The sequence below is a fragment of the Cervus elaphus genome, chromosome 30 (genome assembly GCF_910594005.1).
Source record: "Cervus elaphus chromosome 30, mCerEla1.1, whole genome shotgun sequence".
In the NCBI taxonomy this organism is placed as follows: domain Eukaryota; kingdom Metazoa; phylum Chordata; class Mammalia; order Artiodactyla; family Cervidae; genus Cervus; species Cervus elaphus.
The window spans coordinates 3,148,600-3,164,807 of NC_057844.1; the positions used below are offsets into that span (position 1 = coordinate 3,148,600).

General features: G+C 37.7%; 1 long non-coding RNA gene across 1 annotated transcript; it reads right to left on the reverse strand.

Annotated features, from left to right (window-relative positions):
* Positions 1-529: 529 nt before the first annotated feature.
* Positions 530-13,232, reverse strand: LOC122686848. The gene is made up of 2 exons (XR_006338916.1): positions 13,158-13,232; positions 530-613 (listed from the first exon to the last, which is right to left on the reverse strand). It is a non-coding gene; the product is annotated as an uncharacterized LOC122686848 (long non-coding RNA).
* Positions 13,233-16,208: the final 2,976 nt, after the last annotated feature.

Below are 16,208 nucleotides of genomic sequence, written 5' to 3' on the forward strand. Positions count from 1 at the left end.
AGAGTCCAAAAGACTTCTATACATCTATGTCTTTTTTTGCTGTCTCGCATATAGGCTTATCATTACCACCTTTCTAAATTGCATATATATGTGTTAGTATGCTGTATTGAGGTTTATCTTTCTGGCTTACTTCACTCTGTATAATAGGCTCCAGTTTCAACCACCTCATTAAAACTGATTCAAATGTATTATTTTTAATGGCTGAGTAATATTCCATCATGTATATGTACCACAGCTTTCTTATCCATTTGTCTGTTGATGGACATCTAGGTTGCTTCCATGTCCTGGCTATTATAAACAGTGCTGCTATGAACATTGGGGTGCACATGTCTCTTTCAATTCTGGTTTCCTTGGTGTGTATGCCCAGCAGTAGATTGCTGGGTCATATGGCAGTTCTAATTCCAGTTTTTTAAGAAATCTCCACACTGTTCTCCATAGTTGTTGTACTAGTTTGCATTCCAACCAACAGTGTAAGAGGGTTCCTTTTTCTCCACACCCTCTCCAGCATTTATTGTTTGTAGACTTTTGGATAGCAGCAATTCTGACTGTCGTGAGATGGTACCTCGTCGTGGTTTTGATTCACATTTCTCTGATAATGAGTGATGTTGAGTATCTTTTCATGTTAACTATCTGTATGTCTTCTTTGGAGAAATGTCTGTTTAGTTCTTTGACCCATTTTTTGATTAGGTCGTTTATTTTTCTGGAATTGAGTTGCAGGAGTTTCTTGTATATTTTTGAGATTCTTTGTCAGTTGCTTCATTTGCTATTATTTTCTCTCATTCTTAAGGCTGTCTTTTCACCTTGCTTATGGTTTCCTTCATTGTGCAAAAGCTTTTAAGTTTAGTTAGGTCCCATTTGTTTATTTTTGTTTTTATTTCTGTTACTCTGGAAGGTGGGTCACAGGGGATCTTGCTATGATTTATGTCAGAGAGTGTTTTGCCTATGTTTTCCTCTAGGAGTTTTATAGTTTCTGGTCTTGCATTTAGATCTTTAATCCATTTGGAGTTTATTTTTGTGTATGGTGTTAGAAAGTGTTCTAGTTTCATTCTTTTACAAGTGGTTGACCAGTTTTCCCAGTACCACTTGTTAAAGAGATTGTCTTTTCTCCATTGTATATTTTTGCTTCCTTTGTCAACTATAAGGTGTCTATAGGTTCGTGAGTTTATCTCTGTGCTTTCTATTTTGCTCCATTGATCTATATTTCTGTCTTTGTGCCAGTACATACTATCTTGATGACTGTAGCTTTGTAGTATAATCTGAAGTCAGGCAGGTTGATGCTTCCAGTTCCATTCTTCTTTCTCAAGATTTCTTTGGCTATTTGAGGTTTTTTGCATTTCCATACAAATTGTGAAATCATTTGTTCTAGTTCTGTGAGAAATACCATTGGTAGTTTGACAGGATTGCATTGAATCTATAGATTGCTTTGGGGAGTATACTCATTTTCACTATATTGATTCTTCCAATTCATGAACATGGTATATTTCTCCATCTGTTTGTGTCCTCTTTGATTTCTTTCATCAGTGTTTAGTTTTCTGTGATTGTAGTTTTCAGTCTGTCTACCCTCTGATGGATAAGGAGAAGAGGTTTAGGAAACTTCTTGATGGGAGAGACTGACTGTGGGGGAAACTGGGTCTTGTTCTGATGAGCAGGGCCATGCTCAGTAAAACTTTAATCCACTTTTCTGTTGATGGGTGGGGCTGTGTTCCCTCCCTGTTGTTTGACCTGAGACCAAACTGACTGTGGTTGAGGTAATGAAGATAATGGTGACCTCCTTCAAAAGGTCCCATGCACAAACTGCTACACTCAGTGCCCCTGACCCTGCAGCAGGCCACCATCAACCCGTGCCTCTGGTGGAGACTTCTAGACACTCATGGGCAGATCTGGCTCAATTTTTGGGGGGGTCATTGCTCCTTTCTCCTGAGTCCTGGAGCACACAAGGTTTTGTTTGTGCCCTCCAAGAGTCTGTTTCCCCAGTCCTGTGTAAGTTCTGGTGGATCTATGGTAGAGTTAATGGTGACCTCCTCCAAGAGTGCTTATGCCATACCCAGGTCTGTTGCACCCAGAGCCCCTGCCTCTGTGCCAGGCCACTGCTGACCCATACCTCCACAGGAGATGCTCAGACACAGTTCTGGCTAAGTCTCTGTGGGATCTCTGGGTCCTGGTGTGCACAAGGTTTGTTTGAGCCATTATGAAACCATATGTGGGTCAGATAATATATGGAAATATTAATAGTTATAATCTCTAGGTGAAAGAGTTAACTTAGGTAGATTGATAAGGAGTCCAAGCCTAAGGCCACTTTAAGGAGGAAATATACATTCTCATTCTTTTACCTTAGACAAGTAGGCCTCATAGGCAGCAATATCTCTTATTCAAGGACATGTCTTTTTTTTTTTTTTTTTTTTTTGAACTTTGGATGTATATTGTGGGAGAAGGTCTGGGTAAAATCTTCCACAGCCCTGAGCTCTGGGTTATCCTGTTTTTTCTGGCTAATCTCATGCTGATGTCATCCCAGGATGTATGTTATGTGAAAGGGTCTGAACAAAATTCTACAGCCATGAGGTATTTTTTATCTATTCTCAGCAGCTAGTTGAGAAGTATATAAGCCCCCCTTAAACTAATGAGGCAAGTACTGTCCTGCCTGCTTCTGATGTCTGTGTTGGAAGTTTTTTCTGTCACTTTCACTTTAAATAAAATCTACACAAAACTCTGAATGACTGAGACTGGCTTTGGTCCTGGAGTTAAATCTTCTCCTTCAGAGACATCAAATCCGGTGACACCTTTCACTCACTGTTCACCATAAACTATCATAGGTAGTGGGATTGCAATTATTTTTTCTTCTTTAAATTTATTCCATTGACATTTCCTTTGATTAGCATGTATTACTTTAGTACTAAAATGAAAATGTTATCTCAAAAGAGAAAGATCGCAAAATCTTAATATCTCATTTGTGTTTTTCTATATAGCTTTAAGTCCCCAAAACCAGTTTTCATCCCAGCTTTGCCATCTATATTTCTTCACCTAATCACTTTGCAGATGCTTATGTGTCATTGTTTATTTCCCTTTTACATGTCTGCCAATCCCCTAGTATTTACCTTTACAGTCCTGAACTTTGATTCCCTACAGTTTTTCAAATGTTGTATATGACATTCTTCCTTATTCTCCCATGTCTTCATCCCATGTTCCTGTGAGTTCCCAAACCTGTCTTACTAAGCCAGTTTTCCTCATCCACACTGTCTATGGCCTGTACCCAAATCTAATATAGGCACACTCTATCCCAATTTCAAACCTTTACAGAGCATTCCCATTTCTCTTCCTCACTTTCCTCTTTCTGTCTTTCTCAAAATTATTAACATTATTGGGGAAAAAATGTACTTTTTAACATATTTAAAACTTGTTCTTTTTACCTCCAGCCACTCCAGTGACCTGAGCATCACTAAAAGTTTTACAACTGTGCCCATTCACATACTCACCATTTCCCTTTAACAGGGAAAGGAATGTATTCAGCTCCTTGCTCTTTTTTTCTAGGTTCTTTGTGTTGTGTATGTGTGCTAACTCTCTTCAGTCATGTCCAATTCTGTGTAACCTCATAAACTGTAGCCCACCAGGCTCATGTGTCTATGGGACTCTCCCAGAAAGAGTACTGGAATGGGTTGTCATACCCTCCTCCAGGAGATCTTCCTGACCCACTGATAAACCCACATCTCTTAAGTCTCCTGCATAGTGATAAAAATCAATAGAACCACTGGGGAAGCCCTTTCCTTTGTGTTATCCAGGTACAACTGAGACAGGCCTGGGACCTGGGACCCTTTACTGCAGAGATGCAATGCTTGAACCTGGACACACCTGTCCTCCAGCAATAGAATACAAAGAAAATATATGGAACTGAAAATAACTGCATGCATGCACAATTAGAGTAAATTCTTGGCAAAAGAGTCAAAGAGACAAAAAAAAAAAAAAAAAAAAAAAAACCCAACCACCACTTTTGAAGAGTCTGGAGCAAAAGCAGGGTACTGTGCATGCCCCCTGCACACAACACCACCTAGGGGTGGGCAAACCACAGAAGTTACCCTCCAGCCAGACCCCTGGACACACACTCCTACCCTTACCCCATGTAAGGAAGAAGCTCACCTCCACTGTGGGAAGCAAGCGAGCAGGGAACATGGTGTTTGTTCTCACTTACCCCTACTGTAGCAGGGGCTCCGATAAAGCCTTGCCTGAATATCTGGTCTAGCCTTTGATCAATTTCTACTGATTAAGAAGGCCAGGAAATCTGGTTGGTAATGACTCAAACATAGATCCTTGCACAGCTTCAAAATGTGTCTCTGACTCCACTATCCTTTCTTCCACAAATTCTAAAACAATATAACTCAAATTTAATTTAACCATGAAATTTCGTTTATGTAAGAATCTGCTGCTGCTGCTGCTAAGTTGCTTCAGTCATGTCCTACTCTGTGCGACCCCATAGACGGCAGCCCACCAGGCTCCCCGTCCCTGGGATTCTCCAGGCAAGAACACTGGAGTGGGCTGCCATTTCCTTCTCCAATGCATGAAAAGTTAAAAGTGAAAGTGAAGTCACTCAGTCTTGTCCGACTCCTAGCGACTCCATGAACTGCAGCTTACCAGGCTCCTCCATCCATGGGATTTTCCAGGCAAGAGAACTGGAATGGGTTGCCATTGCCTACTCCAGTAAGAATCTGCATTTTGTTGTTATTGCCATGCCAAATACTCCCTCCACTGCCATTTAGGCTCAGCACCATCTTGCACCATAGTGTGAGGCTCTGAAAAGAATGTTCCAGTATTTCTGCACAGTTAGTACTTCTAGTGCTTTCTGAGAAAATTTTATTGAAACTTACCTGGACTAGAAGACAAAGCTAAATTATAACTGAATTGATATTGAGAATTTCAGAGAGATTTAACTTTCAGGAGCTTAACAAGGCAATAAAACCCTAAACAAACTTTGGGTTTAAATGTCAGAGATAACAGTCTTTTCTTCCCACTAAGACATATTTTTACATTCCAAAGGATAAAAACTTAGTATCCTTAAACAGCAGTGATTTCTCTCCATCTCTTGGGGATGGGGGAACTGTTCCTCTATAAGCCCCCAAATTCTTAATTTTAGGCTTCTTCACTTAGAGTTCAGACCCCAGTATGTGTAGGGAGATATCTGGTATATATACCTTAGCACTCAAAAAAGGGAATTGGCCCAGTCAAGTAATAATGAACCTGACTGCCTTAAGTTATCGTATCTACTCTAAAGAAAATACAAATAGATAAGATAGTAAACATTTGTCACATACTAAGTTCATCTAATCAAACTCATTTTTTTGTCACTTTTCAATTCCTGTTTAGTCTTTCAGTTCACTTCAGTCACTCAGTTGTGTCCAACTCTTTGTGACCCCATGGACTGCAGCACGCCAGGCCTCCCTGCCCATCACAAACTCCCGGAGTTTACTCAAACTCATGTCCATTGAGTCGGTGATGCCATCAAACCATGTAATCCTCTATTGTCCCCTTCTCCTCCTGCCTTCAATCTTTCCCAGCATCAGGGTCTTTTCCAATGAGTCAGTTCTTTGCATCAGGTGGCCAAAGTACTGGAGTTTCAGCTTCAGCATCAGTCCTTCCAATGAATATTCAAGATTGATTTCCATTAGGATGGACTGGTTGGATCTCCTTGCAGTCCAAGGGACTCTCAAGAGTTTTCTCCAACACCACAGTTCAAAAGCATCAATTCTTTGGCACTCAGCTTTCCTTATAGTCCAGCTCTCACATCCATACATGCCTACTGGAAAAACCATAGCCTTGACTAGACGGAACTTTGTTGACAAAGCAATGTCTCTGCTTTTTAATATGCTTTCTAGGTTGGTCATAGTTTTTCTTCCAAGGAGCAAGTGTCTTTTAATTTCATGGCTGCAGTCACCATCTGCAGTGATTTTGGAGCCCAGAAAAGTTAAATCTGCCACTGTTTCCCCATCTATTTGTAATGAAGTGATGGGACCAGATGCCATGATCTTAGTTTTCTGAATGTTGAGCTTTAAGCCAACTTTTTCACTTTCCTCTTTCACTTTTGTCAAGAGGCTCTTTAGTTCTTCTTTGCTTTCTGCCATAAGAGTGGTGTCATCTGCATTTCTGAGGTTATTGATATTTCTCCCAGGAATCTTGATTCCAGCTTGTGCTTCATTCAGTCCACTGTTTCTCATGATGTACTCTGCATATAAGTTAAATAAGCAGGGTGACATTATACAACTCTAATGTACTCCTTTTCCTATTTGGAACCAGTTTCTTGTTCCATGTCCCATTCTAACTGTTGCTTCCTGACCTGCATACAGATTTCTCAAGATGCACGTCAGGTGGTCTGTCATTCCCGTCTCTTTCAGAGTTTTCCACAGCTTGTCATGATCCATACAGTCAAAGGCTTTGGCATAGTCAGTAAAGCATAAAAAGATGTTTTTCTGGAACTCTTGCGTTTTCAGTGATCCAACAGATGTTGACAATTTGATCTCTGTTTCTGCCTTTTCTAGAACCAGCTGGAACATCTGGACGTTAACGGTTCACGTATTGTTGAAGTCTGGCTTGAAAAGTGATTATCTAAAGGTTTTACTACACAGAGTATCTGTTACTACACTCCATGTCACTGTAAATGCTTTCCATTCATCTGAATGCTTCCTTTCCTCTTTTAATCAAATTAAATTCCTTGCCATTAAAAATTGAAAAGTCAGCTGAGTAGACTCCTTTATTTTGTTCAATTTATTAGGCCATATATTAATATTTCAAACTCTTATACTTGGCTAGTAATTATACAATATACACTGTCATGTTAATTCAATTTCAAGGAAGACATTATTAATTCCATTTTAAATATAAGGAACAAGAATGTAAAAAAGAAAAAGAAAAATTGCCCAGAGTCATAGAGTCAGTAATGGAAAGGACCATGATTCAGATCTATCACTGCTTAATATAAGGATTGGCCATGTGGCTTTCTTTGGCCAACAAAATATCACTGGAATTGGCACGAATCATCTCTTAGCAGAAGTGTAAGCAGCTTTTGCATTGTTCTTTCTGCCACAATCTCAGCAGTGTTCCAAATGGGCCCTTTTCATCAACTTTTAGTGGAAAAAAAAATAGGTGTGATGTGTAGTTCAAAAAAAATTATATACAGGTACCATAAATGAGAGAAAAAAATGAAAAAAAAAAAAAAAAAACTTTGTTAAAGCCAGTGCAATTTCCAAATCCTTTGTTATTATATTTTAGTCTAAGCTGGACAAACAGAAAAATTATTCTTGGCTCTAAAGCGTAGCCAGAATGCAGGCAGCCTAAAATATTTGCTGCCAGATCTGAGGCTATTGGCAAGGAAAACTTATTTTGGAGAAAGACAATCATCTTTGTTGTATGATAGCAAATATTTGATAAAACTGACTCCCACAATAAGTTGAAGGGCACATAATATACCTGACCATCTTGTGATTTCCAATAAAGACATTTTAAAAAAGAATATTGCTAACATGAATTGACTGCTGTTGGCTGCTTTGGGGCAAGGTACTATTAGTAAAATATGAATACAGAAAAGAACTAGCTAATTTGCCAGAGAATTGTAGTGTGGGGGAAAACAAAGAAAAGAGTCTAGAAATTCTAGGCCTTACCAAAGTACAAGATACAATTTGTCTTTATTCCTTATTGGTAAATAAATGATAAACCTGAAAACAGAGGCTGATGAAAACTCGGCTCATTCAAAGACAAAATTAAAGACACTTTAAAAAAATGTATTATGAAGGTGAATGGCAGATTTATTCAGTTTTACAAAATGGTTCAAGGTAAAGAGACTAAAAGTATAGCTCTCTTATGAACATTTGACAATTACAAGATACCAGTTATATGCAGAATAATAACATCTCCCCAGTGATATCCTTGTCTCTCCTGATTCCCAGTGAATACATATTACCTTACATGGCAATACGATTAAGTTAAGGATTTCTAAATGTTATTATTCTAGATTATCTGAATGACCAAAGTGATCAGTCATAAAGATCCTTATAAGTAAAAGAAAGAGAGAGAGATGAGTTAAGCAAAGAAGATATGATAAGCATGATGACTCTGAAAATGGAAGTGAGCCTTGAGCCAAGGGTGTGAGGGAGGAAAAAGTCTCTAAAAGCTGGAAAATACAGGCGAACAGAATTTTCCCTCAAGCCTCCAAAAGGAACACAGTCTTGTCAACACTTTGATTTAGCCCATGAGGCCCATTTTGGACATCTGATCTATAGATAATAATAATAAATCTGTATTGTTTAAGACTACTGTTATCTACTGCTAAGGATATCTTTTAACACTAAATTTGTAGTAATTCATTATAGTAGTAACTGAAAACTAATGTTGTAGCCATAACTAAGTATAGAAAGATGGAGCATGTCTCAAAGGAATCATGTATATTGATCAATATTGATTTATCCATCAAATTAATAAAAAGCTGACTCGGTTCTTAAGAGAGATGTAATAGCAAAATAGTGAGTTTAAACATAGAGAGAAAGTGATTATTTGAGAAATGAAACTGTCGTTTTGACTTCAGTGAGCAGGAAACAGATTGAGACCCCTGCTCCGACCTCAAGCAGCGCACACTCCCCAATTCCCTTCTTTAGGTACAACAAAAGAGGATGCATGGAAATAGGAAGACCTTCAAGAGAGCAGAACCAAGAGCCCCAAGAGTCTTGGAGGGCAATGGACAAGGGCCTAACTGAGAACTATTCCTCATCTTCTCTTTAGGGACCCTCACACTGTTCAATTGTGATTGCAGAATTGCTATGATCAATGACTTCTTGTGTTCCCCCATTCTTTTCTTTTTCAGATAAGAATTTATCATAATTATCCATCCCTATTCTTCCATTGATATGTGGAGAATGTGGAGCATATAGGAATGAATTTTAAAAAAGAGATAAGCCTCCAGCTCAAGGTAAACCACACTTGGACATGATATGGAGACTCTCATACATATCTAGATTTTGAGCATGCTTGGACAGAAATTTTGGATCTTTTCCATTGGAAGAGAATTCTAATACTTCAAATATTTTGGGTACAAAAGGAAGATAAGTGAATTTTGTTACCAAGTAGTAGGTTCCATCACTTCATGGCAAATATGTGGGGGAAAAAAATGGAAACAGTGACAGACTATTCTCCCCAGAATCACTGAGAAGAGTGACTGCAGCCATGAAGTTAAAAGACAATCCTTGAAAGAAAAGCTATTAAAAATCTAGACAGCATATCAAAGTTATGGTTTTTCTTGTAGTCATATATGGATGTGAGAGTTGAACCATAAAAAAGGCTGAGCATTGAAGAACTAATGCTTTCAAACTGTGGTGCTGGAGAAGACTTTAGAGAGTCCCTTGGAGAGCAAGGAGATCAAACAAGTCAATCCTAAAGGAAATTAACCCTGAATATTCATGGAAGGACTGATGCTGTAGCTGAAGTGCCAATACTTTGGCCACCTGATGTCAAGAGTCGACTTATTTGAAAACACCCTGATGCTGTCTCTGTGGAAAACTTGTACTTCCCTGCCCTGTTGATGTCAGGCTTGGTCATGTGATTGCTTGGACAGTAAAATATGAATCCAAGTAAAATATGTCACTTCTGAAGAGAAGTTGTAATAGTCCCTGCAAATCTAGCAACTCTCTTCTTTCTCTGCCACAAGCCCAGCAGTTCGTCACATAAGGGCTTCTTTGTTGACTTAAGTTTCCAGAAATAAATAAATAAATAAATAAACAAAGACATTGTGAAACTGAGCCATAGGCAATGAATGATCCATGATTAGCGTGTAGCATGAGCAAACAACGACGCTTTCTTGCTTCTATAAGCCATTGGCATTGTGATAGAGATAACAGCCTAAGGTGACTTACACAGGAGAGGACTAGGGAAAATGAACTTGTGACCACTGTTCTTAATAAAAAGACCCAAGAAACAGTACTATTAATATATATTTGATTTTTAATTCAATAAAATGCTCTGACTATAAAATAATATTAAAATCATCCTGTGTTCATGTGTTTTTTGTAACTTATATGACAAGCATTGAATTTTATATTTGAGAGCAGCTGCAAGAAAAAGAATTCCCCATGGTATTACAGGAGCCCAAAAGAGAAAGCAATCATTCACTTGAAGAAAAAAAAAAGTTTAAACCCATTAAAAAAAAAAAAAAAAATGTGAGGCATAATCTGTACTTCATTCTGGTGAAATGCTAGTCACAATTCTCCTATAACAAATGGTAGATTTCCAATAGGACACAGAGACAAAAATAAAGGAGCCTTTGACATCACAATCATGTATTTAATGATCATATTACATAAGGATTATTGTCCATGAACCAACATAATTTATTTGCTATAGCTGTGTCACAAAGCCATTGAATATGCATAATCACTTATTTCTAAAGAGCAACCACAAAACTAATCCTTAAAACTCATTTCCAAAGAGGAAGTCTGAACTTACAATAAACAATATCCATATATGTACATGTTCAGGGCTTCTCTGGTGGCTCAGTGCCAACATAGGAGATGAGGGTTTGATTCTGGGTTGGGAAGATTCCCCGGAGAAGGAAATGGCAACCCGGTCTAGTATTCTCACCTGGGAAATCCCATGGACAGAGAAGCCTGGCAAGCCACAGTCCATGGAATCACAAAAGAGTCAGACACAACTTACTGACTAAGCAATGACAACAAAAACAAGGTAGTGAATATTTGGCCCAAAGAAGACAGGAATACAGGTAATATCATCAAAAGAGTGCTCACTTCCCCCACTATGACATTTGAGTAAAAGAATGATTGTGACAACATGAACATCAAGTCTGTCGTACACAGGAAAAATTTCCTAAAACTCCCATGTAATATATTTATGGAGGCCAGGAAGGCAATCCCACCCTCTTGTCTTGTTAATACTGAGGGGGAAAGAGGCTGATAATAAGAGTTTGACATTGTGTTTCAGCTGTTACAGCTGTAGCTGTTTCTGTTGATGTTACTGGTATTGTTATTTTATGTCCAAATATTTCTCCTCTAATTGTTGTTTCATTGAGTCACTGTCAACTGTTTGGAGGCATTATGTTATGGTTGGACAAAGGTTATGCTTTCGAGATAGTAAATAAGACGTAAAAACAGCAATGACATTAAGACTTTGGGTTTTACACCCCCCAAAACGCATTGTACCTTGAGAATTGTGCACAGTGGCCAGAAGGCATGTCTTTGAATATACAAAATTATTTCCATATTGCTCAAATAACACACCTGAGAAGGTGGTAGGTGTTTAGGCTTACCTCCAAATGCTAACCTACAGGGAAAAAACTGACAATGAGGAATACCAAAGCTGCCAAGAATAGGAAGCACAAAAAGTATGGCTTTTTAATGATGTATAAACTTAATTAGAGCTTTCTTTCCAGTTTATTACTAAGAATACTATGTTCCACCTATAATATGTAATAAGATTCCCAAATAATGCACTCAATATCTATCATATATTTTTAATACTATGCTATGTTGCATAGATAAAAAATATTTTAATGCATTATAATATGAAAGATTCCAACTATCTTAGCTGATAATACAGGAGTCACAAACTTAAATAACTATAGGAATGAGAAAGAGAAAACCTCAGAGTTGGGGAGACAACACAGAGTGTTGGAGACTAAGGCAAATCCAAAAAGCACACATCCCATCTAAAGGGGCAGCTACCACAAAACTCTGTCACGTATTCCCTTATTGAAGTCATCCCAGGGCAGTCATCTGATTTTCCAAGACAAGCCAGAAATCCAGAATTTTATGCCAAATTCCTTGATTTTTAAATGATACCCACTAATTCAAAGAAGTGGTAATAGTGTAAACCCTGCAAATGACAACAGTGTATGGGCTCAGTAAACATATATGCAGGACAGACTTCCCCAAAGACACAAGTAGTTGTCTGTTGATCCTCTGGACTTTGGTTCTAGTGCTTTCTCAACATAACCCAGAGAAGGGAATGGCAACCCACTCCAGTATTCTTGCCTGGAGAATTCCATGGACAGAGAAGCCTGGTGGGCTACAGTCCATGGGGTCACAGGTAGTCGGACACACTGAGTAACTAACACACACACAGATACCAAAGGACATCAATGAAATGAAAGTTTCTTTTTGTTTGACATAAAACTAAATTTTAAATTAAAAGAAAAATATACATTTTGTCATCAAGTACCATGACCATGAAATTCCCCTTTTGTAAGTAACATGTTTGTTGTGTGCTAGTCTTTTAGGGTTATTCTTTTTTTTTTTTTTTAATGTTTCTTTTTTTTTTTTTTTTTAATTTTATTTTTTTTTCCAGTGGGTTTTGTCATACATTGATATGAATCAGCCATGGATTTACATGTATTCCCAATCCCGATCCCCCCTCCCACCTCCCTCTCCACCCGATTCCTCTGGGTCTTCCCAGTGCACCAGGCCGGAGCACTTGTCTCATGCATCCCACCTGGGCTGGTGATCTGTTTCACCATAGATAGTATACATGCTGTTCTTTTGAAATATCCCACCCTCACATTCTCCCACAAAGTTCAAAAGTCTGTTCTGTATTTCTGTGTCTCTTTTTCTGTTTTGCATATAGGGTTATCGTTATCACCTTTCTAAATTCCATATATATGTGTTAGTATGCTGTAATGTTCTTTATCTTTCTGGCTTACTTCACTCTGTATAATGGGCTCCAGCTTCATCCATCTCATTAGGACTGATTCAAATGAATTCTTTTTAATGGCTGAGTAATATTCCATGGTGTATATGTACCACAGCTTCCTTATCCATTCATCTGCTGATGGGCATCTAGGTTGCTTCCATGTCCTGGCTATTATAAACAGTGCTGCGATGAACATTGGGGTGCACGTGTCTCTTTCAGATCTGGTTTCCTCAGTGTGTATGCCCAGAAGTGGGATTGCTGGGTCATATGGCAGTTCTATTTCCAGTTTTTTAAGAAATCTCCACACTGTTTTCCATAGCGGCTGTACTAGTTTGCATTCCCACCAACAGTGTAAGAGGATTCCCTTTTCTCCACAGCCTCTCCAGCATTTATTGCTTGTAGACTTTTGGATAGCAGCCATCCTGACTGGCGTGTAATGGTACCTCATTGTGGTTTTGATTTGCATTTCTCTAATAATGAGTGATGTTGAGCACCTTTTCATGTGTTTGTTAGCCATCTGTATGTCTTCTTTGGAGAAATGTCTGTTTAGTTCTTTGGCCCATTTTTTGATTGGGTCATTTATTTTTGTGGAATTGAGCTGCAGGAGTTGCTTGTATATTTTTGAGATTAATCCTTTGTCTGTTTCTTCATTTGCTATTATTTTCTCCCAATCTGAGGGCTGTCTTTTCACCTTGCTTATAGTTTCCTTTGTAGTGCAAAAACTTTTAAGTTTCATTAGGTCCCATTTGTTTAGTTTTGCTTTTATTTCCAATATTTTGGGAGGTGGGTCATAGAGGATCTTGCTGTGGTTTATGTCAGAGAGTGTTTTGCCTATGTTCTCCTCTAGGAGTTTTATAGTTTCTGGTCTTACATTTAGATCTTTAATCCATTTTGAGTTTATTTTTGTGTATGGTGTTAGAAAGTGTTCTAGTTTCATTCTTTTACAAGTGGTTGACCAGTTTTCCCAGCACCACTTGTTAAAGAGGTTGTCTTTTTTCCATTGTATATTCTTGCCTCCTTTGTCAAAGATAAGCTGTCCATAGGTTCGTGGATTTATCTCTGGGCTTTCTATTCTGTTCCATTGATCTATATTTCTGTCTTTGTGCCAGTACCATACTGTCTTGATGACTGTGGCTTTGTAGTAGAGTCTGAAGTCAGGCAGGTTGATTCCTCCAGTTCCATTCTTCTTTCTCAAGATTATTTTGGCTATTCGAGGTTTTTTGTATTTCCATACAAATTGTGAAATTCTTCGGTCTAGTTCTGTGAAAAATACCGTTGGTAGCTTGATAGGGATTGCATTGAATCTATAGACTGCTTTGGGTAGAATAGCCATTTTGACAATATTGATTCTTCCAATCCATGAACACGGTATGTTTCTCCATCTGTTTGTGTCCTCTTTGATTTATTTCATCAGTGTTTTATAGTTTTCTATGTATAGGTCCTTTGTTTCTTTAGGTAGATATACTCCTAAGTATTTTATTCTTTTTGTTGCAATGGTGAATGGTATTGTTTCCTTAATTTCTCTTTCTGTTTTTTCATTGTTAGTATATAGGAATGCAAGGGATTTCTGTGTGTTAATTTTATATCCTGCAACTTTACTATATTCGTTGATTAGCTCTAGTAATTTTCTGGTAGAGTCTTTAGGGTTTTCTATATAGAGGATCATGTCATCTGCAAACAGTGAGAGTTTTACTTCTTCTTTTCCTATCTGGATTCCTTTTACTTCTTTTTCTGCTCTGATTGCTGTGGCCAGAACTTCCAACACTATGTTGAATAGTAGTGGTGAGAGTGGGCACCCTTGTCTTGTTCCTGATTTCAGGGGAAATGCCTTCAATTTTTCACCATTGAGGGTGATGCTTGCTGTGGGTTTGTCATATATAGCTTTTATTATGTTGAGGTATGTTCCTTCTATTCCTGCTTTTTGGAGAGTTTTAATCATAAATGAGTGTTGAATTTTGTCAAAGGCTTTCTCTGCATCTATTGAGATAATCATATGGTTTTTAATCTTTCAATTTGTTAATGTGGTGTATTACATTGATTGATTTGCGGATATTAAATAATCCTTGCATTCCTGGGATAAAGCCCACTTGGTCATGGTGTATGATTTTTTTAATATGTTGTTGGATTCTGTTTGCTAGAATTTTGTTAAGGATTTTTGCATCTATGTTCATCAGTGATATGGGCCTGTAGTTTTCTTTTTTTGTGGCATCTTTGTCTGGTTTTGGAATTAGGGTGATGGTGGCCTCATACAATGAGTTTGGAAGCTTACCTTCATCTGCAATTTTCTGGAAGAGTTTGAGTAAGATAGGTGTTAGCTCCTCTCTAAATTTTTGGTAGAATTCAGCTGTGAAGCCATCTGGTCCTGGGCTTTTGTTTGCTGGAAGATTTTTGATAACAGTTTCGATTTCCTTGCTTGTGATGGGTCTGTTAAGATCTTCTATTTCTTCCTGGTTCAGTTTTGGAAAGTTATACTTTTCTAAGAATTTGTCCATTTCATCCAAGTTGTCCATTTTATTGGCATAGAGCTGCTGGTAATAGTCTCTTATGATCCTTTGTATTTCAGTGTTGTCTGTTGTGATCTCTCCATTTTCATTTCTAATTTTGTTAATTTGGTTTTTCTCTCTTTGTTTCTTAATGAGTCTTGCTAATGGTTTGTCAATTTTGTTTATTTTTTCAAAAAACCAGCTTTTAGCTTTGTTGATTTTTGCTATGGTCTCTTTAGTTTCTTTTGCATTTATTTCTGCCCTAATTTTTAAGATTTCTTTCCTTCTGCTAACTCTGGGGTTCTTCATTTCTTCCTTCTCTAATTGCTTTAGGTGTAGAGTTAGGTTATTTATTTGGTTTTTTTCTTGTTTCTTGATGTAAGCCTGTAATGCTATGAACCTTCCCCTTAGCACTGCTTTTACAGTGTCCCATAGGTTTTGGGTTGTTGTGTTTTCATTTTCATTCATTTCTATACATATTTTAATTTCTTTTTTGATTTCTTCTATGATTTGTTGGTTATTCAGAAGCGTGTTATTTAGCCTCCATATGTTTGAATTTTTAACAATTTTTTTCCTGTAATTGAGATCTAATCTTACTGCACTGTGGTCAGAAAAGATGACTGGAATGATTTCAATTTTTTTGAATTTTCCAAGACCAGATTTATGGCCCAGGATGTGATCTATTCTGGAGAAGGTTCCGTGTGCACTTGAGAAAAAGGTGAAGTTGATTGTTTTGGGGTGAAATGTCCTATAGATATCAATTAGGTCTAGCTGGTCCATTGTGTCATTTAAGGTTTGTGTTTCCTTGTTAATTTTCTGTTTAGTTGATCTATCCATAGTTGTGAGTGGGGTATTAAAGTCTCCCGCTATTATTGTGTTACTATTAATTTCCTCTTTCATACTCGTTAGCATTTGCCGTACATATTGTGGTGCTCCTATGTTGGGTGCATATATATTTATAATTGTTATATCTTCTTCTTTGATTGATCCTTTGATCATTATGTAGTGTCCTTCTTTGTCTCTTTTCACATCCTTTATTTGAAAGCCTATTTTATCTGATAT